Here is a 25,410-nt window from a genome sequence, read left to right on the forward strand (position 1 = left end):
CCAGTGACAGTGAAGGAACGGCAATATTTTTCCAAGTCAGGATGATGTGTGGCTTGGAGAGGAACTTGCAGATGGTGCTGGTCCTAGGCATCTCTTGTTCTTCTAGGTGGTAGAGATCACAGTTTGCAAGATACTGCTGAAGGTGGCTTAGGTAGTCTCTACAGTGCATCTTGTAGACACTGTAGCTTGATAGCGGAGAGACTAAATGTTTGAGGTGTTGAATTGGGTTCCAATTAAGCGCACTGCTTTGTCCTCAATGGTGTTGAGCGACTTGAATGACGTTGCAACTGCACTCGTCCAGGCAAGTGGAGAGTATTCGATTGCACTCCTGACTTGCGCCTTGTAGATAATGGACAGGCTTTTGGGAGTCAGGAAGTGAGTTACCTGCTGCTGAATTCTCAACCTCTGACCTGCTCTTATAGCCACTGTATTTATATGGCTAGCTCAGTTCAGTTTCTAGTCACTGGTAACCTCCAGGATGTTGATGGTGGGGGACTCAGCGATGGTAATGCCATTCATTGTCAAGGGGAACTAATTAGATTCTCTCCTGCTGGAGCTGGTCATTGTCTGGCTCACGTGTGGTTCAAATGTTGTGTACCACATATCAACCCATATCTGGATATTGTCCAGGTCTTGCTACATACCGGCACAGACTGCGCCAGCATCTGAGGAGTTGCGACTGGAGCTAGACAGTGTGCAATCATTGGTGAACATCCCCACTTCTGACCTTATGATGGAGGGAAGGTCATTGATTAAGCAACTGAAGATGATTGATTTTATTTTACCGTATGAATTAAGAACTAGCTGCTTAATGAACAAGGAAATCTGAAATCCTGAAGAACCCCTGTAGTGATACCCTGAGGCGATGATGATTGGCCTTCCACCACCACAGCCATCTTCCTTTCCGCTAAATATGACTCACCCTGGTCACAAAACCAGGACATTCAGAGTTCTGAAAGAGCTCAAAGGGTTGTTTAAAAACTCCCACCCATGGCCAAATGTCAGCTGCTAATGTTTCAGCTTAAAAGGAGGCTGATGCAAGCATGATTAATTCATTGAACTCAGGGGATTTTTTTTTGTTAAAAGGTATTTAAAGGTCAGATTACCTTGTTCATTAAGCAGCTAGTTTTTAATTCATACAGTAAAATAAAATCAATCTTCTGCGAATGCTGGAGTTTGCAGAATCACAGAATAATACAGTGCGAAAGAGACCCTATGGCCTATCGAATCTGCACCGAAGCATGAAAGCCCCCCTAGTCCCACTTGCCAGCACTTGGCCCATAGCCTTGAATGTTAAGCCATTCAAATGCTCATCCAGGCACTTTTTAAAGGATGTGAGGCATCCAGCCTCTACCACCCTCCCAGCTAGTGCCTTCCAGACCATTACCACTCTCTGAGTAAAAGATTTTTTCCTCAAATCCCCCCAAACCCTTCTGTCCCTCACCTTGAACTTGTGTTCCCTCGTTACTGACCCTTCAATGAAGGGGAACAGCTGCTCCCAGTCCACCCTGTCTATGCCCCTCATAACCTTGTACACCTCAATCAGGTCACCCCTCAGTCTTCTCTGCTCCAGAGAAAACAGCCCAGGCCTATCCAACTTCTTTTCATCACTTAAATGTTCCATCCCAGTCAACATTCTGGTGAGTCTCCTCTGCACCCCCTCCAGTGCAACCACATCCTTCCTGTAATGTGGTGACCAGAATTGCAAACTGAACTCCAGCTGTGGCCTCACTAAAGTACTATATCACTCTAACATGACCCCCTTTGTTTTTGTAATCTATGGCCTTAAGAGATAAAAGTGGGTGTCCAATATGAATTTTTCACTGCCCTATTAACCTGCCCTTCTGTCTCCAGGGATCTGTGGACAAACACGCCAAAGAACCTCACTGTTAAGCACCTGAACAATCTTAGTGTCATCTGTGATGCGCGATCAATTACACTCAAGACAAAGTGATTTCATAACTGAAGGCTTTAATCGACCAGAACTTGTTCCCCTGCAGCTTCAGTACAGAAAGTGAAGGCTGCTGGGACGACACCGGTTCTTACACTCCGCTGTCAGGCCGGAGCTATGTATCAACAGCCAATGGTAAACTCCTAGGTTTAACCAATGGTCATCAGCCTCTTAGGTACCGCAATACCTGATAATACCACATTCACCCCCTGTTAAAAAAGAGTCCGGCGGGGGTGGTGGCCAGTGGTAACAGGTTGCAGTCATGTCTGGGCAGGGGATGGCGAATGGGAACCGGGAGTACTCATCAATCACGTTCGGGAAATACGTGTTGCGGTCGGTGGAGGGGGGGGGGGGGGGCCTTTGAAATCCATGCTGAGGCGTTCAAAGAGACGGGAAGCCTTTATCAGGTGCACCCTCTCTGGCCGATAGAAGTGCAGTTTGCACTCCGCGCAGATTTGGCAGTCCCTGGTGACTGTCCTGGCCTCCTCGATGGAGTAGGGCAGGTTGCGGGTCTTGATGAAGTGGAAGAAACAAGTGACCCCCGCGTAGCAGAGGTCCTCGTGGAGGGCTCGGAGGTGGTCCACTTGTGCAGTGCACAAGTGCCGCGGGACAGGGCATCAGGAGGCTCGTTTAGTTTCCCCGGACGGTACAAGATCTCGTAGTTGGATGTGGAGAGTTCTATCCTCCACCGCAAGATCTTGTCGTTTTTAATCTTGCCCCGCTGTGCATTATCGAACATGAAAGCAACCGACCGTTGGTCCGTGAGGAGAGTGAATCTCCTGCCGGCCAGGTAATGCCTCCAATGTCTCACAGCTTCAACTATGGCTTGTGCCTCTTTTCCGACCGAGGAATGGCGAATTTCGGAAGCATGGAGGGTGCGGGAGAAGAAGGCCACGGGCCTGCCCGCTTAGTTGAAGGTGGCCGCCAGAGCTACGTCGGACGCATCGCTCTTGACCTGGAAGGGGAGGGACTCATCGATGGTGTGCATTGTGTCCTTTGCAATGTCTGCTTTGATGCGGCTGAAGGCCTGGTGGGCCTCCGTCGACAGGGGGAAGGTTGTGGACTGGATTAGGGGTCGGGCTTTGTCTGCGTCGTTAGGGACCCACTGGGCGTAATAACTGAAAAACCCGAGGCAGCGCTTCAGGGCCTTGGGGCAGTGAGGGAGGGGGAACTCCATAAGGGGGCGCATGTGCTCAGGGTCGGGGCCTATAACTCCATTTCGCACTACGTAGCCTAGAATGGCTAGACGGTCGGTGCTGAATACGCATTTATCCTTATTGTACGTTAAGGATTTTCGTGGTCTGGAGAAATTTGCAGAGGTTGGTGTCGTGGTCCTGCTGGTCATGGCTGCAGACGGTGACGTTATCCAGATATGGGAACGTTGCGCGTAAGCCATACCGATCAACCATTTGGTCCATCTCTCGCTGGAAGACCGAGGCCCCATTAGTGACACCAAAGGGAACTCTTAAAAATTGATAGAGCCGCCCATCTGCTTCAAAGGCAGTGTACTTTCGGTCACTATTACAGAGGGGTAGCTGGTGGTAGGCGGACTTGAGATCCACCATGGAGAAGACCTTGTATTGCGCGATCCTGTTTACCAGGTCGGCTATACGGGGGAGAGGGTACGCGTCCAGCTGCGTAAACCTGTTGATGGTCTGACTGTAGTCAATGACCATCCTATGTTTCTCCCCGGTCTTTACCACCACTACTTGAGCCCTCCAGGGGCTGTTGCTCGCTTCGATGACCCCTGCCCTCAGCAGCCTTTGGACCTCTGACCTGATGAAGGTCAGGTCCTGGGCGCTGTATCGTCTGCTCCTGGTGGCGACAGGTTTGCAATCCGGGGTGAGGTTCACAAACAGGGAAGGCGGGTCGACCTTAAGGGCCGCGAGGCCGCAGATAGTAAGGGGAGGCATAGGGCCGCCGAATTTAAAGGTCAGGTTTTGCAAGTTACATTGGAAGTCCAACCTCAGGAGGGTAGCCGCGCAGAGGTGCGGCAGGACATAAAGGCGGAAATTGTTGAATCTCCTGCCTTGGAGTCAATCAAGCAAGACGTCTCATGGCCGGTGATGAAGACCGTCGTTGTTGCTGTTGCGAGTGTCCGAGGTCGACTTTAGTCCAGTGTCACCGAGGCCAGATGAAGCAGTTGCGAGTTCTGATCGGGCAGCGTGTAGTCGGCTGTGCTGGGGGTCTGGGGCCCCACCCGTCCAGCGTGGTGTCCGGGAGGCAAGATGGCCATGCCCGTGGGTCGCACGTGGCCCTAGGATAGGGGGGTGGCAGTGAGTGCTGGCCGGTCGGGGCCTGAAGGGGGGGTTGCCGCGACGGTCCGGAGTCGCTGGAGACCACGGCAACGGCGCGGGCCTGGCAGACCCCCACAAAGTGGCCCTTCTTGCCGCACCCTTTGCAGGTGGTGGTGCAGGACGGGCAGCGCGGGCGGGGATGATTCGCCTGCCCGCAGAAGAAACAGCAGGGCCCGTTAGTGGGCCGTCTCGCCGTGCAGGCCTGCAGGGTCGGGGGAAGGTCTGTGGGGCTGCCACTGCGGGGTGTCATGCAGCCCAAGGGGCCACCGCGCGGTCGGGCGCATAGGACTGCGCGTTTTGGGAGGCTACGTCCATGGACACTGCCAGGGCCCGTGCCTCTCTAAGTCCCAGGGTGTCCTTTTCTAGGAGTCTTTGGCGGATCACTGAGTAGCTCATACCTGCTACGAAGGCATCCCTGATTAAAAGTTCCGTGTGCTCGCTCCCCGAAACTTGCGGGCAGCCACAGTTTCGGCCCAGCACCAGTCGCGCCCGGTAGAAATCCTCCAACAATTCCCCGGGGCTTTGCCGTCTAGTTGCAAGCAGGTGACGCGTGTAGACCTGATTTACAGGGCAGATATAATGTCCTTCTAACAGTTCGATCGCGGCATCATAGTTCTCCGCCTCCTTGATAGGGGTGTAGACCCCAGGGCTGACCCTTGAGCGCAGGAGATGCATTTTCTGTCCTTCTGAGGGGGTGTCTCCGGCCGTCTCGAGGTAGCCTTTAAAGCACGCCAGCCAGTGTTTAAATATTGCAGCCGTGTTCTCCGCGTGGGGGCTGAGTTGTAGGCACTCCGGTTTGATTCGGAGATCCACCCTTCCAGCTTAAATCTAGTCGATTAAATTGATGCACGATCAATTACACTCAAGGCGAAGTGATTTCATAACTGAAGGCTTTAATCGACCAGAACTTGTTCCCCAGCAGCTTTGGTACAGAAAGTGAAGGCTGCTGGGACGGCACCGGTTCTTATACTCCGCTGACAGGGCGGAGCTATGTATCAACAGCCAATGGTAAACTCCTAGGTTTAACCAATGGTCATCAGCCTCTTAGGTACCGCAATACCTGATAATACCACAATCTGCAAACTTACTGATATGACCCCCCACATAATCATCTATGTTGTTCATATAAATGACAAATAATAGGGGAACCATCACAGATGCCTGTGGTACGCCACTGGACACTGGCTTCCAGTCACTAAAGCAGCCATCTGTCATCACCTTCTGTCTCTTACAGCTAAGCCGATTTTGCATTCACCTTGTCAAGTTCCCCTCTATCCCATGTGCATCTGCTTTCTTTATAAGTCTCCTATATGGAACTTTGTCAAAGGCTTTTCTGAAATCCATGTGAACCGCATCAACTGCACTGCCCCGATCTACACACCTGGTCACATGCTCAAAACATTCAATCAAATCTGCTAGGCATGACCTCCCTCTGACAAATCCATGCTGACCATAAATAAAAACGAAAAGATCTGGAAAAACTCAACAGGTCTGGCAACATCTCTATACTGTTCAGCCCCGTAACGTCCATCAGGCAACAATCTGATGTTTTTACTGATTAATACAAGAGGAAGAAACAGAATTAATGTTTTGAGTCTGTGTGACCTTTCTTTGGAGTTCCATGAACATATTTGGGTCACTGGACAGTCGGAAGGAGGTAACGTGACAAACCAAACACATATGCATTTAAGCCTCTGATTTCCTAGCAGAACTGGGCAAGGAACAAAACTGCTGAAGCAACAAGACCCTGAGTGCCACCCCTTCCCCCCCCCAACACACACTCCTCTCTCTCCCTTTTTTCATTCAGCTGGCATGATTTGAACCCTGTCTCCTCATTTTGAGTACCCCGATGTCACAGAAATTATTCTTGCGCTGTCCGCAGGACCGGATGATCCTGGTCACATGAATGGCCAGGCAATCTTGTCCTGAGTGTTATTGTTATTTTTCTGAGATGGGTTTAAGTACAATAAAAACTACCACCTTTTCCTTATAAAATTTCACGGAAACCTGTCTGTTTTTGTCTTTTATTGTCACAGCGTGTAAAGACGTAAACACTCACAAAAATTGGCAAGGATGTTTTTGAAAACCTGTTACCCACAAACAAGGAAGGGCAAAGAGGAGAACCATTTGACCCTTCATCACCTGAGCACAACAGTGATACTGTAAACACAGCAGGGAAATTTCCCCGACCACGGTGTGTTAGTGACCTTTTAATCAAAATCGAAACTATACTTTGACGTGAATCAATCTTTAGGGGAGGTTGAGACAGAAAGCGAATGGGAAATCACTGGTACGAGGCAAACTAAGCTAAGTGTTAATAAATATACCATCCCCAAAAATGCGCCCAATGATTCCTCAGAATAGATCCATATTAATATAGTGACTGATCATTTTCATTGTCAAAGGCCAGGCTTTAATCTTGTGTTAATTTGGCACTGGCTGTGGGATGAATAGGGGAACTGCAGCATTCAGTACTGAACACACTTTCAACTCACAAGCCAGCCTGCTTTTGTGGCTAAGAGCACTCTCATTGTAAATGTAAATCAGGCACTGGAGAATGCATCAGCTTGGTGATGGCAAGCAGACAGGCCTGGTACCCCTCAGTTTTATAAACCTGCTCCCGATCAGTGAACACTTTTAATTAACATATAAAGGACCTACTACTTGCTCGAGTTAGCTACTAACGTTTAGCTTTGATGACTAGCATGTAAAATGTAAAAAAAAAGCTTTTTGTTGAAAGTAATTTGCTTCGCTGTCAGAAGTTTATTTAAAAATCTCATTATGCAAATCTTGTCAACTACAAAGAGGTTATTTTTGCTTTTCCTTTGACAATAGCCTTGTGTTAATCAGTAAAAATATCAGATTGTTGCCTGATGGACGTTATGGGACTGAAAAGTGCAGAGAGGATGTTTTCTAAAAAAACGTTGAATCTCATTAATCTTTCAGTCAGGTTGCTATAATATTGGGGGGTTCGGTGCTCCTGGGCGAGAGATCTCCTCCCTATCATATTTAATTACCTTAGCAACACTGGCGAGAAAACCTAGATATGGAGAACAGAAGCTCACTCAAGGCACCTGACAGTGAATGGTGTCCAAACAAATGGAGCACAACCGGGAGAGGGAGAGGAAAAGAGAGGACCATGAAGAATAGAAAGGAGAGGAGAGGAGGAAGGGGAGCGGAGTGAGTGGAGGGCGGGGTTTGCAGGGGAGGGTAGAGGAGAGGAGAGCAGAGGAGGAGAGGCAGGGAGAGGAGAGGAGAGAAAAGGAGAAGGGAAGGGAGAGGTGGAATTGGAAGGCAAAGGGTCACACCATATCAATCATTCACTATATTCACGTAGAATCATAGAATCCATTCAGTGCAGATGGAGGTCATTCCACCCATTGCACCTGCACTGAGCCTCTGAAAGAGCACCCCACCTAGGCCCATTTCCCCATCCTACCCCCGTCACCCCACCTAACCTTTGGACACTAAAGGGCAATTTAGTGTGGCCAATGCACTTCACCTGTAAATCTTTGGATTGTGGGAAGAAACCGGAGGAAACCCACGCACACACGGGGAGACAATGCAAATTTCACAGAGGCAATCACTCAAGGTCAGGATTGAAACCGGGTCGCTTGCGCTGTGAGACAGCAGTGCTAACCACTGTGCCACCACATGCACAATGTAAATGATCTTGGAGTGTCACTTACCATGTTTAAAGCAATAAATAGACCTCTTGCTGTTCTCTAAAGCAAAAAAAATAATCCATGGGTATTGTGCATATCAGTTCTCTTCTCGATATAGGAACAAGTTAACATCAGATTATCTGATAACACCTTTTTCTGCAATCTTCCACTATTGTATTAAACTCGATTTTGGCACATTGGCTGCTTTGGTCCCCTCATTGTAGTTTATATTTGTGCTGTGGCAGATCATGTGCTATATAGTCTTGCCATGTCTTTTAGGTCAACTGACTGTAACGCTCTTACCGAAAGCATAATTAAGGGAACAAATTTTTGTTTTAAGGACTGACATGACTGTGTGGACATTTTCCTTGTTGCAAGTTCTGTGATGTTCAGTACCTGTGTTTTATACAGTCACATGCATTCAGAATAATAGTGTACTGGTACGATGGAGACCATTAACCGGCAAATAATAGCGTCCAGAAGTTTAGTTTTGTTTAGGTTAGTCTCCAACAGAGGCAAACATTGGTCAAAGTCACTGATAACTCCAAATTCATCCAAGAGAAATGAAACCGTTCAAATTCCTTTCACCATTGTTGCTCTTTTTAGCTTTAGTCTATTTGCTCTGTTTACGTCACCTTTGCTCATGAGTCGCCAGGTATCTTTATGATACCGCCACGTGGTTCAAGTTCAGGTTATGATTAATAATACAGCACACCGCTTAATAAGGATTAAAACAACGGTCATTTATTATATACAACAAGCAATATTAATACCCGAATACTACTTTCTATATAGTAAACCTATCACGACTGGCCAATACTTAACTTAGGAAGAGCCCACCAGGTCAGGGAAACGAATGGCTTGTCCAATCAGATCTGGCCCGCGGGATTCAAAAGGCTGCTACAGGTCGGTGGCTAGGTGTCTCTACCGGATAGCGATCGCTGGATTCAAACTTACTATTGCCGGTGGCTGGTCATGCGAAGGTCTCGAGCAGGTGAAGAGGAGAGAGAGAGAGATCTGAACTTGGACCCTCACTTTTATAGGGCCCAGGGGCTTCCCGCCTCCCGGGGCGGCCCTTGACCCTGAGTCCCAAGTGATTGGATCTGTCCCCAATCTCTGGGGTCGATGTGTCCAATGGTGAGGCGATTCCTCGATCGGGGGGTGGTCGCTCACCTGTCTTTGTTTCGGCCACTGCAGGCGCCGACAGGTCTGGCCCGGTATTCAATTGCTAATGTGTTGCAATTGTTCCCGGGGATAGCCGATTTAACTGTGGATGTCTGAATAGATGGGCTGCAAACAGTCCTGAATGTAATTGCAGATACCTGGGTTGGTGGGCTGTTGATAGCCCTGAGTATCGATCTGGGCTAACTTCCCAGAGCCGAATATGCAATACTGTCTGCAGCTGCCTGCTTGTGTCTTATTAGCTGCTTTTCCCAGCAGTCTTTCGGGTTAGCCATTTTAAACTGGGTTTTGGCCAGATTAATCTGAACGCAGCCATTTTACGTGGCTACACCATGATTAACTGCCTTGTCGGCATCCTCCCGCTTCCTCGTTCATCCCTCCCCCACCTTACACAATCTCTGCATCGAAGACACAAAACATCAGGGGGTAACTTAGCTTTACAAATCCAAAATCAAGCCCATTCCTCACAACAACCAGTACCCCCTCTCTCCCGCCATTTTCAAACTGTAACTCTCCCTCCCCTCTATTCCCCACACTCCAACAACCCCTCATTTCCATTTCCAGACTCCCAACTTCCCCACCCCATTCTCAGATTCCAACGCCCCCATCCTCCATTCCCACACTCCAACTCCGTCACTCCTCCATTTGCCTCCTCCAACTTCTCATTCCCCCTATTCCTATACTCCAACTCCCACACACCCCCAATCTCACACTCCAACAGCCCAATCCCAGTTGCACGCTCCAACTCCCCCATTTCCATTTCCGCACTCAAACCCGCTCACCCCCACACTACAATCCCCATTCCCCCCATTCCCTCCAATACCCTCACCTGACCATTCCATCACCCCACCAGATCCTGTTGAAGGTGGTCTGTATTTATAAAACCTATTTCACAACCTCAGTAAGTCCCAAGCTATGGTCACTGTTGTAATGAAAAAACATCGAAGTTTGGCTCCCATGATCCTTTCCATTCTCTGTAAATTCCATTAACGTCTTGACCATCAATTCACTGATTTCATTCATGAAGAGCACATTCTGCTCCCTCGATCCTCTCTCATTCTATCTCTTAGCCATTCCAAATTTAATTCCTCTGACTACGCTTTTCACCACCAACCCCACCTCTTTCAAAAACAACCTTAAACAACTATTAAACCCTTCACCATTGTCAAATTTCATTTTGTTCATTCAAGGGATGCGACCATTACTGGTGAGGCTAGCATCTATTTTCCACTCCTAATTGTCCTCGAGAAGGTGTTGGAACTGCTGCAGTCCATGAGGTGTAGGTACACATTTAGTACTGTTCGGGATGGAGTTGCAGGAGTTTGACCCAGCGACAGTGAAGGAACGGCGATATTTCCAAGTCAGGATGGTGAGTGACTTGGAGGGGAACCTCCAGGTGGTCATGTCCATGCACCTGTTGTCCTTCTCCTTCTAGCTGGTGGAGGTTACAGGTTTGGAAGGTGCTGTCAAAGGATCCTTGGTGAGTTGCTGTTGTGAAACCTGTAGATGGTGCATACGGCTACCACTAAGTGCTGGTGAAGAGATTGAATGTTTACGATGGTTGATGGGGTAGCAATCAAGAGGGCTGTTTTGTCCTGGATGGTATCAAACCTCTTGGGTGCTGATGGAATGTAGTCATCCAGACAAGTGAAGATGATTCCACCACACTCCTGGCTTGTGCCTTGTAGATAGTGGAGATGATTTGGGGAGCCAGGAGGTGAGGTACTTGCCATAAAATTCCCAGCCTCTGACTTGCTCTTGTAGCCACAGTATTTATGGCTGGTTCAGTTCAGCCTCTGTCCAGTAGTAACCCCCTCCCCCCGCCCCCCCCCCCCCCACCCCAAAGATACTGATGGGAGATTTAGTGATGATAATACCATTGAATATCAAGAGAAGATGATTTGAATCTCTTTTGTTGGAGATGGGCATTGCCTGGCATTTGTGTGGCGCGAATGTTACTTGCCACTTATCAGTCCAAGCCTTAATATTATCTAGGTCTTGCTGCATATGGACAGGAACTGTTTCAGTATCTCAGGACTCGCGAATGGTGCTGAACATTGGGAAAACATTAGCGAATATCCCCACTTCTGACATTTGTTACAACCAATGTGAGGAGGAGTGAACTGGCCACCTCAGTTGGTCACAACAATGGTTTTTAAATGTTATTTTCCCCCTGAGGATGCCTTTTCCAAATGTATCAATGCAGTGAACAATGAGAGTTAATCACATAGTTTACTTGAGTCAATGGAAGAGCAGGTTTATTAACTTCTCAACCCAAGGCATAAAATAATTTAAAATGTGACGGTACACACAGAAGTAAATAAAGTTAGAGTCCATGCAAACACGAAAAGAATTTGTGATTAGAAGCTCCTTTGCTTGTTTTTGAGGTGTAGATTTGTTCAATGTTGCGGCTGATTGACGTTATCTGGTTCCTTGACGCTGATAATTCTTGGGTACGTCGATTTCTTGAACTGGGTGCTGTGTTTAGTTTTAAAATTCTCTCCCTGTATATGCCAAAAGAGTTTGATTACTATGTCCGCTGTGATGCTTGTGTAGAACAAGTAGGCGGGATTCTCCAGTCACGTCTGTGGTGGGATCCGCTGTGAACGATAACGGAAAATCCAGCTTTCCAGGCAAAACTCCATTCACTTCCATCGGCGCAGGAAAATCCCAGCCGCGAACGAGGACCGGAGATTTCAGCTGTAATCACATTTTGATGTGTCATCTCAGAAATGTTTGACATATTCAAGAGGGGGGGAGGCAGTGGTGTAGTGGTATTGTCGCTGGACTAATAATCTAGAGACCCAGGGTAAAGCTCTGGGAACGCAGGTTCAAATCCCACAAGGGCAGATGATGGAATTTAAATTCAAAGAAAAAAATCTGGAATTCACAGATGAAACCATTGTCAATTGTTGCAAAAACCCATCTGGTGCACTCATGTCCTTTAGGGGAGGAAATCTGCCATCCTTACCTGGTCTGGCCTACACGTGACTCCAGATCCACAGCAATGTGGCTGGCGCTTAAATGCCCTCTGGGATGGGCAATAAACGCTTCCATAGCCAGTGACACCCACATCCCATGAGTGGATTTTTTAAAAAAGGGAGTAGAAACTAGAACAAAGAACAAAGAAAAGTACAGCACAGGAACAGGCCCTTCGGCCCTCCAAGCCTGCGCTGACCGTGCTACCCGTCTAAACTAAAATCTTTTACATTTCCGGGGTCCGTATCCCTCTATTCCCATCCTATTCATGTATTTGTCAAGATGCCCCGTAAATGCCCCTGCTTCCACCACCTCCTCCGGCAGTGAGTTCCAGCACCCACTACCATTTGTGCACAAAACTTGCCGCGCACATCTCTTCTAAACATTGCCCCTTGCACCTTTAACCAATGCCCCCTAGTAATTGACCCCTCTACCCTGGGAAAAAGTCTCTGACTTTCCACTGTCTATGCCCTCATAATTTTGTAGACATCTACCAGGTCACCCCTGAACCTCCATCGTTCCAGTGAGAACAAACTGAGTTTATTCAACCTCTCATCATAGTTAATGCCCTCCATACCAAGCAACATCCTGGTAAATCTCTTCTGCACTCTCTCTAAAGCCACCACATCCTCTGGTAGTGTGGCGACGAGAATTGAACACTATACTCCAAGTGTGGCCTAACTAAGGTTCTATACAGCTGCAACATGATTTGCCAATTTTTATACTCAATGCCCCGGCCAATGAAGGCAAGGATACCATCTGCCTTCTTGGCTACCTTCTCCAACTGTGTAGCCCCTTTCAGTGCCCTGTGGACCTGTACACCTAGATCTTTCTGACTGTCAATACTCCTGACGGTTCTACCTTTCACTATATATTCCCTACCTGTATTAGACCTTCCAAAATGTCCGGATTAAACTCCATCTGCTATCTCTCCGCCCAAGTCTCCAAACGATCTAAATCCTGCTGTATCCTCTGACAGTCCTCATCGCTATCCGCAATTCCACCAACCTTTTTGTCGTCTGCAAACTTATTAATCAGACCAGTTACATTTTCCTCCAAATCATTTATATATACTACGAACTGCAAAGGTCCCAGCACTGATCCCTGCAGAACACCACTAGTCACAGCCCTCCAATCAGAAAAGCACCCTTCCATTGCTACTCTCTGCCTCCTATGACCTAGCCAGTTCTGTACCCATCTTGCCAGCTTACCTCTGATCCCGTGTGACTTCACCTTTTGTGCCAGTCTGCCATGAGGGACCTTGTCAAAGGTCTTACTGAAGTCCATATAGACAACATCCACTGCCCTACCTGCATCAATCATCTTTGTGATCTCCTCGAAAAACTCTGTCAAGTTAGTGAGACACGACCTCCCCTTCACAAAGCCGTGCTGCCTCTTGCTAATATGTCCACTTGCTTCCAAATGGGAGTAGATCCTGTCTCGAAAACTTCTCTCCAGTAATTTCCCTACCACTGACATAAGGCTCACTGGCCTGTAGTTCCCTGGATTATCCTTGCTACCCTGCTTAAAGAAAGGAACAACATTGGCTATTCTCCAGTCCTCTGAGACATCACCTGAAGACAGTGAGGATCCAAAGATTTCTGTCAAAGCCTCTGCAATTTCCTCTCTTGCCTCCTTCAGTATTCTGGGGTAGACCCCATCAGGTTCTGAGGACTTATCCACCTTAATATTTTTCAAGACGCCCAACACCTCGTCTTTTTGGATCTCAATGTGACCCAGGCTATCTACACACCCTTCTCCAGACTCAACATCCACCAATTCCTGCTCTTTGGTGAATACTGATGCAAAGTATTCATTTAGTACCTTTCCCATTTCCTCTGGCTCCACGCATAGATTCCCTCCCCCGTCCTTCAGTGGGCCAACCCTTTCCCTGACTACCCTCTTGCTTTTTATGTACGTGTAAAAAGCCTTGGGATTTTCCTAACCCTATTTGCCAATGGCTTTTTGTGACACCTTTTAGCCCTCCTGACTCCTTGCTTAAGTTCCTTCCTACTTTCCTTATATTCCACACAGGCAGCCTTCTAGCCCTGACAAATGCCTCCCTTTTTTTTGACTAGGCCTACAATATCTCTCGTTATCCAAGGTTCACGAAATTTGCCATATTTATCCTTCTTCCTCACAGGAACATGCCGGTCCTGAATTCCTTTCAACTGACATTTGAAAGCCTCCCACATGTCAGATGTTGATTTACCCTCAAACATCTGCCCCCAATCTAGGTTCTTCAGTTCCCGCCTAATAATTTTATGATTAGTCTTTCCCCAATTTAGCACATTCACCCTAGGACCACTCTTATCCTTGTCCACCAGCACTTTAAAACTTATTGAATTGTGGTCACTGTTCCCGAAATGCTCCCCTACTGAAATATCTACCACCTGGCTGGGCTCATTCCCCAATACCAGGTCCAGTACAACCCCTTCCCTCGTTGGACTATCTACATATTGTTTTAAGAAGCCCTCCTGGATGCTCCTTACAAACTCTGCCCCGTCCAAACCCCTAGCGCTAAGTGAATCCCACTCAATATTGGGGAAGTTAAAGTCTCCCATCACAACAACCCTGTTGCTTTCACTCCTTTCCAAAATCTGTCTACCTATCTGCTCCTCTATCTCCTGCTGGCTGTTGGGAGGCCTGTAGTAAACCCCCAACATTTTGACTGCACCCTTCTTGTTCCTGATCTCTACCCAGAAAGCGTCGCTGCCAACTGAGGTGTCCTCCTGCAGTACAGCTGTGATATTCTCCCTAACCAGTAGCGCAACTCCTCCACCCCTTTTAAATCCCCCTCTATCCCACCTGAAACATCTAAATCCTAGAATGTTTAGCTGCCAATCCTGTACTTCCCTCAACCAGGGTCTCTGTAATGGCAACAAGATCATAGTTCCAAGTTCTCAGTTCTAAGTTCATCTGCCTTACCTGTTATACTTATTGCATTAAAACATATGCACTTCAGGCCACCAGTCCCGCTGTTTTCCGCAACATCTCCCTGCCTGCTCTTCCTCAGAGCCATACTGGCCCTATTCCCTAGTTCTCCCTCAATGTTTTCACCTTCTGGCCTATTGCTCCGGTACCCACCCCCCTACCATACTAGTTTAAACTAAACTAATAGGAGATGGGGTACTTTTAACCTCCAAAGGGGATTTGAGTGCCTGCTGGCTGTGTATCCTGGCTGGCTGGCAGTTCTCCATTGTCTTAATGGACTCTCAGTCTCCGCTGGAGAGGTAATCTCATAAAAATGCAAGTTACATACCCATTCCTTTCAATAGTCCTTTTTGAAGTGGACTTTGACACCCAGAGGTATGAAATTTCATGAAAAAACATGTCAGGGCACGTCTGCAGTGCAACCTGTGTAATAACTATTGTGGGCCGGTTTTGCTGAGTTGGCTGGACAGTTAGTTTGTGATGCAGAGCGAGGCAACAGCATGGGTTCAATTCCCAGCTGAGGTTATTCATGAAGGCCCTGCCTTCTCAACCTTGCCCCTCACCTGAGGTATGATGATCCTAAGATGAAATCACCACCAGTCAGCTCTCCCCCTCAAAAGGGGAAAGCAGCCTCCGGTCATCTGGGACTATGGTGACTTTACTTGATAGTAACTATTCAGAAGTGACCCTACAATTCCAGACATCAGATGACTTGTTGCAGCCATCATTGGTCAGTGCAATATCTTGTATTTAGAAAACAGTCCTCTTTCAACATTTCAGTGCGTTTTTGGTTAGTTGGCGCAGTTATCAGTAGATCTCATTCAGTCACAATTGCCCGTCGTGGTGACACCTTACGAAGGAGAGAATTTCATTGAAGATGAGTTCAGCTTCGGACTCTACCCTGAGGAACTCCTGGAACAATGTATTGGGGCTGAGATAACTGGCTTCTAAGTATGCCCTATCTCACATATTCCCACATATTCCCTTCTTCTTCTTACTTCTGAGCACTCCATCCAACATCTCTCTGGTAGTATTCCAGCCAGACACACAGACCTCCTCCTGTAGTGCCCATTTACAATCTTTGCCTACATGGTCACCTCTAGTGTAACAGGGGTTTTGGATAGACAGAAGCTTTTTCCCAGAGTGGGAGAGTCAATTACTAGGGGACATAGGTTTACAGTGCGAAGGTTTAAAGGGTTTGTATGAAGCAAGGGTTTTTTTACACAGAGGGTGCTGGGAGCCTGGAACTCGCTGCTGCGGCGGGAGGGAGGTAGAGGAAGCAGATACGATAGTGACCTTTAAGGGGCGTCTTGATAAATACATGAAAAGGATGGGAATAAAGGGATATGGTCCCCGGAAGGGTAAGGGGTTTTAGTTCAGATGGGCAGCATGGTCAGTGCAGGCTCGGAGGGCCGAAGGGCAAGTTCCCGTGCTGTAATTGTCTTTGTTCTTTGGGTTCATCCCTGGTCCCTCAACCTCACCACATACATGTTATCCTCGGTGACCTATTTAAGTACAGTGTGGGATTACATGCGTGTGACCCACCTCACTGACTCAAAGCTTAATGCCATGTCCTCAAATTGTCCATCTGACAGCAAGGTCCAGAGGGTGCAAAACTCAGAAAAATCCCCTGTAGCTCTGGTCAGCAGTTCGGAGCCCCAGAGTGCACTTAGCCAGCATGCACCAGACAGACCGACAGTTCCATGCCGAGCCCAGGGGTGTGGAATTATGACCAGCTGAGAGAGACTTCAAACCCTACCTTGAATCCTCAGCTCGCCACTGGACTTGGAGCTGGAACTGGGGGCTGAGCGTGCCACTGGAGCTCGGACCGGGGTGTTATCCAGCACCTCACACCTCCTTCTCCGGCGACTTCACGCCTGAGAGAGCAGCTAGCGCTCCCAACATTTACATATCAGACAAGAGTGTCCAGGTCACTGCAGCTCGCTGTCTGAAACCCAAAGGCTGGCAAAGGAGGACCGAGGGGGCTGCTGGCTGCCAAGGTAAGAGTTTGTCTCCTTTCCTCTGGGGTCCTGGGACAGGACAGGGCAGTCCCTGGCTGGGATGGATAGTGATGTTGCATGTCCAGTTCGGAGACAGTCAGAGCCCTGAGTTACAGATACACACACACATAACCTTCCCATTGCTGTTCCCGAGCTGCTGTGTTAAACTGATCCCTGTGTGTGTGAGAGGGAGTTTTAACATGTCTGTGTGTGAGAGAGCCCTGTATACACACACATATATAGGGAAAGGGAAGTGTGTGTGTGGGGAGCTGGGGTGATATTTTATTTTGCTGTCAGCATACTGCATATGGGTGTAAACATGTGTGGAGGTGGGTTTATTGTGGCTGTAGGGGTCGGCCGTTTATGTTGTGGGTATATATGTGTGAGGTGTTTCTTAGTGAGTATATATGTGCCTATCTGTGCGAGTTTATACCTGAAGGTGGGGTTGTGTGGGGATATTTATATGTGTGGGTGTGTGGTGATTTATGTGCAGGGTGTGTGCGCGCTGGAAATGTTTGTTATTCCGAGGTGTGGTGGCCACTTTCATTTTGTGGGAGAGGAAAAAAAACCCTGCTTTCCTCAGGCTTTCCCGCTTCAAATGCTTCAAATTGCCGTCACTTTATTCAATTGTAATACTGTTACATCTCACTCCAGTTTCTCCCTCTCAAACTGCAGACTAAATTCTATCATATTGTGGTCACTGCTCCCTAAGGATTCCTTCACCTTAAGTTCCCTAATCAGATCTGCCTCATTACACATCACCAAATCCAGAATTGCTTGTTCCTCAGTGGGCTCTACCACAATCTGCTCAAATAAAAGTCTCATAGACTTTCTACAAATTCCTTTTCTTGGGACCCGCTACCAACCTGATTTTCCCAGTCCACCTGTATATTGAAGCCTCCTATGATTACTGTAATATTACCTTTCCTATTTGCCTTTTCTATCTCCTGATTAATTTTCTGCATCACATCCTGGCTACTGCTAGGGGGCCTGTACATAACTCCCATTAGGTTTTTTTCCCTTTGCGATTCCTCAACTCTACCCACACAGATTCTATGCCTTCCGATCCGATATCGTTTCTTGCTATTGATTTAATTTAATTCCTTACTAACAATGCAGCCCCACCCCCTTTGCCCATCTGCCTGTCCTTTCTTTTTAAAAAAAATAATTTTTATTAAAGGTTTCACAAAATATCAACAACAAAATGTAAAAGGAACCCAATAGAATTAAATACAAAACAAAACAACCCAGAGCCCCCCTCCCCCCTACACATAAATAATAAATTAACACCCGCTGAAACACCTAGCAAACATAGCAAATATATACACCCCCTCAGATCCCCCAGTATAGTCAAATAAAAATAAAATAGAACCACCCCCCCCCCCCCTCCCCCCGGGTTGCTGCTGACCATTGTTTACCGTTCTGCCAGGAAGTCTAAGAACGGTTGCCACCGCCTGAAAAACCCTTGCATCAATCGCCTTAAGGCAAATTTCACCCTCTTCAATTTAATAAACCCCGCCATACCGTTGATCCAGGATTCCACGCTTGGGGGCCTCGCATCCTTCCACTGAAGAAGAATCCTTCGCCGGGCTACCAGGGACGCAAAGGCCAGAATACTGGCCTCTTTCGCCTCCTGCACTCCCGGCTCCTCTGCAACCCCAAATATTGCGAGCACCCAGCCCGGTTTGACCCTGGATCCTACCACCCTCGACACCGTCCTCGCTACGCCCTCCAAAATTCCTCCAGCGCTGGGCATGCCCAGAACATATGGGTGTGGTTTGCTGGGCTCCCTGAGCACCTAACACACCTGTCCTCACCACCAAAAAACCGGCTCATCCTTGTCCCGGTCATGTGTGCCCTGTGCAAGATCTTAAACTGTATGAGGCTGAGCCTCGCGCACGAAGAGGAAGAGTTCACCCTCCCTAGGACATCTGCCCATGTCCCCTCCTCGATCTACTCCCCCAACTCCTCTTCCCACTTACCTTTCAGCTCCTCCACCGAGGCCTCCTCCTCCTCCTGCATCAGCTGGTATGCTGCCGAGATCTTCCCCTCTCCAACCCACACCCCCGAGAGTACCCTGTCCTGTACCGTGCATGGCGGCAGCAGCGGGAATTCCACCACTTGCCGCCTGGCAAACGCCCTTACCTGGAAATACCTAAAGGTGTTTCCCGGGGGTAGCCCGTACTTCTCCTCCAGCTCACCCAGGCTCGCAAACTTCCCATCCACAAACAGGTCCCCCAACCTTCTTATCCTTGCCCTGTGCCAACCCGAAAACCCTCCACCTATTCTCCCTGGGACAAACCGGTGGTTCCCCCATATCGGGGTACACACCGAGGTCCCCACTTCCCCCCTGTGCCGCCTCCATTGCCCCCAAATTTTGAGGGTAGCCGCCACCACCGGGCTTGTGGTATACCTCATTGGAGAGAACGGCAGCAGCGCCACTGTCAGCACGTCCAGACTCGTACCCTCACAAGACGCCGTCTCCAGCCTTTTCCATGCAGCCCCCACCCCTCCATCACCCACTTGTGCACCATCGCCGCATTGGCGGCCCAGTAGTACCCACAGAGGTTGGGCAGCGCCAGCCCCCCCCTCCCTACTCCGCTCCAGGAACACCCTTCTCACCCTCGGAGTCCCTCGCGCCCACACAAACCCCGTTATGCTCCTGTTGACCCGCCTGAGGCTTTCGGGATAAGAATGGGGAGGCACTGGAACAGGGACAAAATCCTTGGGAGCACCTTCATCTTGACTGAATGCACCCTACCCGCCAGGGACAGCGGCAACGCGTCCCACCTCTTGAGCTCCTCCTCCATTTGCTTCACCAGCCTCGTGAAATTAAGTCTATGCAGGGCCCCCCAGCTCCTGGCCACCTGGACCCCCAAATACATGAAGCTCCCCTCCGCCCTTTTAAGTGGGAGCTTGTCAATCCCCCTCTCCTGGTCCCCTGGGTGAACCACAAACAACTCGCTCTTCCCCATGTTGAGCTTGTACCCTGAGAAATCCCCGAACTCCCTGAGGATTCTCAATACCTCCGGCATTCCCCCCACCGGGTCCGCCACATATAGCAGCAAGTCGCCCGCATAGAGCGACACGCTATGCTCCTCCCCACCTCGCACCAGCCCCCTCCAGTTCCTCGACTCCCTCAGTGCCATAGACAGGGGTTCAATCGCAAGTGCAAAGAGCAGGGGGGACAGGGGGGACCCCTGTCTCGTCCCTCGGTGCAACCGAAAGTACTCGGACCTCCTCCTATTTGTGGCCACACTCGCCATCGGGACCTCGTACAACAGCCTAACCCACCTGACAAACCCCTCCCAAACCCGAGCCTCTTCAGCACTTCCCACAAGTACCCCCACTCTACCCTATCGAAGGCCTTCTCAGCGTCCATCGCCGCAACTATCTCCGCCTCCCCCTCCCTCGCCGGCATCATAATAACGTTCAGGAGCCTCTGCGCATTCGTGTTCAATTGCCTCCCCTTCACGAACCCCGTCTGGTCATCGTGGATGACCTGTGGCACCCAATCCTCAATTCTCGTAGCGAAGACCTTTGCCAGCACCTTGGCATCTACATATAACAACAAAATCGGCCTGTAAGACCCACACTGCAGGGGATCCTTGTCCCGCTTCAGGTTCAAGGAGATCAGTGCCCGGGACATCGTTGGGGGCAAAGACCCCCCCCACCCTCCCTTGCCACATTGAAGGTCCTAACCAGCAACTGGCCCAACAGGTCCACATATCTCTTGTAAAATTCGACCGGGAAACCATCCGGCCCCGGTACCTTCCCCGCCTGCATGCTCCCTATTCCTTTGTCCAGCTCCTCCAGCCCAATCGGGGCCCCAACCCCGCCACCAGTCCCTCCTCCACCTTCGGGAACCTCAGTTCGTCCAGAAAGCGGCCCATCCCTCCCTCCTCCAGTGGGGGCTCGGACCGATACAATTCCTCATAAAAGTCCCTGAAGACCTCATTGATGCCAACCCCACTCCGCACCACACTCCCTCCCCTATCCTTAACTCCACCAATCTCCCTAGCTGCGGCCCGCTTCCGAAGCTGGTGCGCCAGCATCCGACTTGCCTTTTCCCCATATTCATAAATCACCCCCTGGGCCTTCCTGGTGGTCCACAGGTCGAATTCGGCCTGGAGACTACGCCTCTCCCTCAACAGACCCTCCTCCGGCATCTCCGCATACCTCCTGTCTACCCTCACCATCTCCCCCACCAGCCTCTCCCTCTCCCTCTGCTCTCTCCTTGTGGGCCCTAATGGAGATCAGTTCTCCCCTAACCACCGCCTTCAGCGCCTCCCAGACCATCCCCACTCAGACCTCCCCGTTACCGTTGGCCTCCAGGTATCTCTCTATGCTCCCTCGGACCCGCTCGCTCACCTCCTCGTCTGCCAACAGCCCCATCTCCAAGCGCCACAACGGGCGCTGGTCCCTCTCCTCCCCCAGCTCTAGGTCTACCCAATGCGGGGCGTGACCCGAAATGGCTATCGCCGAGTACTCGGTATCCTCTACTCTTGCAATCAGCGCCCTGCTCATAAAAAAGTCGATCCGGGAATAGGCCTTATGAACGTGCGAGAAGAATGAAAATTCCCTAGCCCCCGGCCTTGCAAATCTCCAAGGGTCCACCCCTCCCATCTGGTCCATAAACCACCTCAGCACTTTAGCCACCGCCGGCCTCTTACCTGTCCTAGACCTGGAGCGATCCAGTGCCGGATCCAACACCGTGTTAACAGTTCCCCCCCATTATCAGGCCTCCCACTTCCAAGTCCGGGATCCGACCCAGCATGCGCCGCATAAAACCCGCAACGTCCCAGTATGGGGTGTACAAGTTGACCAGCACCACCCTCTCCCCTTGCAGCTTACCACTTACCATTACGTACCTGCCGCCATTGTCTGTCACAATGCTCGACGCCTCGAACGACACCCTCTTTCCCACCAAGATCGCCACCCCCCGATTTTTGGCATCCAGCCCCGAATGAAACACCTGGCCTACCCACCTCTTCCTCAATATTACCTGGCCTGCGACCTTCAGGTGCGTCTCCTGGAGCATGACCACATCCGCCTTCAGCCCCTTCAGGTGCGCAAACACGCGGGCCCGCTTAACCGGCCCGTTCAGTCCCCTTATATTCCAGGTTATCAGCCAGATCAGGGTGCTACCCGCTCCCCTCCCCCGCCGACTAGCCATAACCCCTCCTCGGCCAGCCACGCGCCCGCGCCCCATGCCCGGCCCGTTCCCCACGGCGGCAGACCCCCGTCCCAACCCCCTCTACTCGCTCCAGCTCCCCCTTGACCATACTAGCAGCAACCCGGTTCCCCCCCCCCCCCCCCCCCCCCCCCCCGCAGCTAGGACCCCTCCTAGCTGCTTTGCTCCCCCCCATTGCACTCCCGCAAGTCAGCTGACTCCTGCTGGCCCCGGCCGCTCCCGCCTCTCTTTCGACTCCTCCACCTCCATTACCCACCCACAGGCTCTCCACCTCCCCCTTCCATCCCAAGTGCGGGAAAAAAACTGTGCTTCCCCGCCCCGGCCCCGCCTCCACCAGCCTTCAGCACAGGAAAAAGCCTGCGCTTTCCACCTGCCCAGCCCTGCCTCCTCTGGTGCAGTTCCTTTTACAGGCCCAGTCCCCTCACCCCCGACTCGGGCCTCCCCCTCCCCCACGGGGCCCCATCCCCCTTACCCGCCATCCACCCCCTACTCCGTTTACTTACCCCCCTCCAAGAGCCCACCCGACAAACCCAACCAAAACAGTGCCCTACCCACCCTAACCACCCACACCGAACCAAAAATAAACAAAAACAAAGAGCCCCCCCCCTCAAAATGTAACACAACAACAACAATCCACGACCATCCCCACACCCGACCCCCCCATCCCGACCCTCAGTTTGTGTCCAGCTTTTCGGCCTGAACAAAGGCTCACGCCTCCTCCGGGGTCTCAAAATAATGGTGCCGGTCCTTGTAGGTGACCCACAGACACGCCGGATGCAGCAGGCCAAACTTCACCCCCTTCCTGTGCAGCACCGCCTTCGCCCGGTTGTACACGGCCCTTTTCTTCGCCACCTCCGCGCTCCAGTCCTGATATATTCGAACCTCCGCATTCTCCCACCTGCTGCTCCTCTCTTTCTTGGCCCACCTGAGTACGCACTCCCGATCAGCGAACCGATGAAACCGCACCAGCACCGCCCGCGGCGGTTCGTTAGCCTTGGGCCTCCCCGCCAGCACTCTATGGGCTCCTTCCAGCTCCAGGGGCCCCTGGAAAGACCCCGCTCCCATCAGCGAGTTTAACATGGTGACCACATAGCCCCCCACGTCCGACCCCTCCAGCCCCTCCTGGAGGCCCAGGATCGGCAGATTCTTCTGCCTCGACCGATTCTCCATCTCCTCGAACCGTTCCTGCCATTTCTTGTGGAGCGCCTCGTGCGCCTCCACCTTTACCGCTAGGCCCAAGATCTCATCCTCGTTATCTGAGATCTTTTGTCGGACCTCGCGGATCGCCACCCCGTGGGCTGTCTGGGTCTCCAGCAGCTTATCAATAGAAGCCTTCATCAGCTCCAGCAGGTCTGCCTTGAGCTCCCTGAAGCAGCGCTGGATAACCTCCTGCTGCTACTGCGCCCACTGCATCCACGCTGCCTGGATCCCGCCCGCCGCCATTTTGCTCTTCTTCCCTCGCACTTTCTTTGGCTTCACCACCAATTTTTTAATCGCCCCGCTCCTGGTCCAAGCCATACACTGTCGGGGGAATGTTGCAGTCTTCTTCCCACACCGGGAAATGTCAAAAAAATGCCGTTGGGGGCACTGAAAAGAGCCCAAAAGTCCGTTCCAAGCGGGAGCTGCCGAACGTGTGGCTTAGCTCCACCTAGCCACAACCGGAAGTACTGTCTGCCCTTTCGATAGGACATAAATCCTTAGCTATGCAGAGCCCAGCCCAGATCCCCTTGCAGCCACGTCTCTGTGATGCCCACAACATCGTACCGGCCAGTTTCATTTTGCGCAGCAAGCTCATTTACCTTGTTCCGTATACTGCGCGCATTTAGGTACAATACCCTCAGACCTGCATTGACCGCCCACCTTCTCATAGTTGTCCCTTTATCTGCTGTGCCTGAAATTAGATTTGTGCCATTTTCTATACTCTCTCTTCTATGGTTGTTCCGGAAACTTTACTAACCTCTCCAGAGCCCTTGGCTCCTTTAACTAATCTAAAATCCTCATCATTAACCTGCACTCCTATCTTCTCCTTTAACTAATTATCCATACAAGTGAACCCCCCACACTATTTAGTTTAAAGTCCTATCTCTCGCCCTGGTTATGCGATTCACCAGGACTCTAGTCTCAGCATGATTCAGGAGAAGACCATTCCTTCGGAACAGGTCCCGACTTTCCCAGTACTGGTGCCAATGTCCCATGAATTCAAACCCATTTCTCCCACACCAACTTTGAGCCACGCATTTACCGCTTTAATCTTATTGACCATGTGCCAATTAACTCATGGCTCAGGTAGGAATCCATATTACCTTTGTGGTTTTGTTTTTTAATTTAATACCTAGCCTCTGTTCCTGTTCTACATATGTCGTTGGTACCACTGTGGACCCACGTCAACTGAATCTTTACCCTCCCACTCCAAGTTCCTCTGTTGCCCAGATGAGATATCCTGAACCAGAGCGCCAGGGAACACAACCTTTGGAACTCTCGATCCTGGTCACAGAGAACAGTGTCCATGCCTCTAACTATATTATCCCTGAATATGACTACACTTATTTTCTCCCCCCCCCCCCGCCCCCCCCGCCACAACTTGATTGGCTCCCTGTACCAAGTTGCTGTGGTCAGTTTGCTCATCCTCCCGACAGTCTCCATTCCCGTCCACACAGGCAGCAAGAATCTCAAACCTGTTGGACAAGGACAAGAACTGAGGCTCCTGCAGCCCTAGCTCCAGGATCCCAGTACTTGCCCTGCTCTGGTCCTGTTTTACCTTCCTTTTGCTAGCCCTTGTCTCGCCCTCCTGTCCGCCTTTCTCACCCTCATTTACCTTGCTTCGCTCCCCCCCATTGCATTGTGAGGTGGAACGAGCCCGGGAACAAGTCAGCACAGTCCCGCACAGTGCACCAAACACGTGTGTACAGTTTGTGATTGTATTGTCTCTGTTTGCGGTCTGCCCGTTGCTCTTGGTTCCGATTCTTCCTTTCTTTTCCATCCCCGTCACTTTCATGATGGCCGTTGAGGCTGTTCCTCCCCCAGTTTGTTTGCTCTAACGAACTCCTCCGCTGCCGCTGGGGTGTTAAAAAACAGCTCCTTCCCCTCAAATGTTACCCAGAGTTTGGCCAGGAACAACATCCCAAATTTCACATTACATTTGTAGAGTGCTGATTTGACCTTGTTGAATTCAGCCCTTCTTTTGGCCAGGTCCGCCCCAATGTCCTGG

General features: G+C 50.3%; 1 protein-coding gene across 1 annotated transcript in view; it reads left to right on the forward strand.

Moving 5' to 3' along the window:
- Positions 1–16,838: 16,838 nt before the first annotated feature.
- Positions 16,839–25,410, forward strand: part of LOC140409271 (trace amine-associated receptor 1) — an 86,403-nt gene continuing 77,831 nt past the window's right edge. The window contains exon 1 of the mRNA XM_072497634.1: positions 16,839–17,008. The gene's annotated coding sequence lies outside the window, so the exon portion shown is untranslated. The remainder of the gene's footprint in view (positions 17,009–25,410) is intronic.

The sequence above is a fragment of the Scyliorhinus torazame genome, chromosome 3, assembly GCF_047496885.1.
Source record: "Scyliorhinus torazame isolate Kashiwa2021f chromosome 3, sScyTor2.1, whole genome shotgun sequence".
In the NCBI taxonomy this organism is placed as follows: domain Eukaryota; kingdom Metazoa; phylum Chordata; class Chondrichthyes; order Carcharhiniformes; family Scyliorhinidae; genus Scyliorhinus; species Scyliorhinus torazame.